This window comes from Nematolebias whitei, chromosome 1 (assembly GCF_014905685.2).
Source record: "Nematolebias whitei isolate Nwh7 chromosome 1, NemWhi1, whole genome shotgun sequence".
Taxonomy (NCBI): Eukaryota; Metazoa; Chordata; class Actinopteri; order Cyprinodontiformes; family Rivulidae; genus Nematolebias; species Nematolebias whitei.
The window spans coordinates 46626934-46628879 of record NC_056498.1 but is presented as its reverse complement, the minus strand read 5'-3'; the positions used below and the strand labels follow the sequence as shown (position 1 = coordinate 46628879).

General features: G+C 35.1%; 1 protein-coding gene across 1 annotated transcript in view; it reads left to right on the top strand.

Moving 5' to 3' along the window:
- Positions 1 to 1946, top strand: part of cdh23 (cadherin-related 23) — a 275500-nt gene that overhangs the window by 269510 nt on the left and 4044 nt on the right. The gene's annotated exons all lie outside the window — the stretch shown is intronic.

Here is a 1946-nt window from a genome sequence, read left to right as displayed (position 1 = left end):
CCAGGTGTTCCACCTCTTGCCTGTAGCTGGACTCATCATTGTTTGTGATGCATCCCACCACCGCTGTATCATCTGCAAACTTTACAATGTGACAGCCTGGATGGGTAGCTGCACAATCATACATGAGCAGAGTAAACAGGAGGGGGCTCAACACACATCCCTGAGGAGAGCCAGTGCTGAGGGTTATGGTGGAGGAGGAGAGGTTGTGGATCCTCACTAACTGTGGTCTGTTTGTTAAAAAGTCTAGTACCCAGTTGCAGATGGAGGGGCTTAGTCCTAGTGTGGATAGTTTGTCCATCAGGGTTTGGGGGATCATGGTGTTGAAGGCAGACGTGAAGTCCACAAAGAGCATACGGACGTAAGAGTTTTTCTGCTCCAGGTGGTTGAGTGCAGTGTGGACCACAGAGGAGATTGCATCCTCTGTTGATCGGTTCTCACGGTATGCGTACTGATGAGGGTCCTCGTTGATGTTGATGGTTGTTTTGATGTGAGTCATGACCAGTTTTTAGAAGCATTTAGTGACTATCGGGGTGAGGGCCACTGGCCGATAGTCATTCAGACCAGTCACTGTAGAGCTTTTTGGGACTGGGATGATGGTGGCAGTCTTCAGGCAGGTGGGAACTGTCTCCAGGGTAAGTGAGGTGTTAAAGATGTCTGCCAGCACCTCACAGAGCTGATCAGCACATTCCTTCAACACTTTTCTGGGGATGTTGTCTGGGCCAGTTGCTTTGTGCGGATTAATCCTCCTGAAGGTACTCCTTACTTCTGCTGAGGTCACGCTGAGATGCTCTTCATCCGGTGGTGAGGTGAGTCTGGTGCTGGGTGGTCTGTTCGGGTCTTCAAAGCGTGCATAGAACTTGTTGAGGGCATCAGGCAGAGATGGGTCTTTGGGGCATTGTTCACTCCTTCCTTTATAATCTGTTATGCACTTAATGCCCCTCCACATGCTCCGAGGGTCTTGTGAGATGAATTGACCCTCGGCCCTCTGTGCATATGTGGCCTTGGCCCTCTTAATACCAGCAACCAGCTCTTTTCTTGTCCTACTCAGCTCCTCTGAGTTTCCAGACCTGAAGGCAGTGTTCCTGGCTTCCAGCAGGGTACGCACCTCTGCATTCAGCCAAGGTTTCAGCCAAATATAACAACAGTTGTAATAAATATAACAACTGTTATAATAAACATAACAACAGTTATAATAAATATAATAATAAATAATAGTTATAATAAATATAACGACAGTTATAATAAATATAATAATAAATAACAGTTATAATAAATATAACATGTATAATAAATATAACGACATTTATAATATAACAACATTTATAATAAATATAATAATAAATAATAACAGTTATAATAAATATAACGACAGTTATAATAAATATAACAAAAGTTATAATAAATATAACAACAGTTATAATAAATATAACAACAGTTGTAATAAATATAACAACAGTTATAATAAATATAATAATAAATAACAGTTATAATAAATATAACGACAGTTATAATAAATATAATAATAAATAACAGTTATAATAAATATAACGACAGTTATAATAAATATAACAACAGTTATAATAAATATAATAATAAATAACAGCAGTTATAATAAAAATAATAATAAATAACAGCAGTTATAATAAATATAATAATAAATAACAGCAGTTATAATAAATATAATAATAAATAACAGTTATAATTAATATAACGACAGTTATAATAAATACAATGACAGTTATAATAAATATAACAGTTATAATAAATATAACAACAGTTATAATAAATATAATAATAAATAACAGTTATATTAAATATAACGACAGTTATAATAAATACAATGACAGTTATAATAAATATAACAACAGTTATAGTAAATATAACAACAGTTATAATAAATGTAACAACAGTTATAATAAATATAACAACAGTTATAATAAATACAA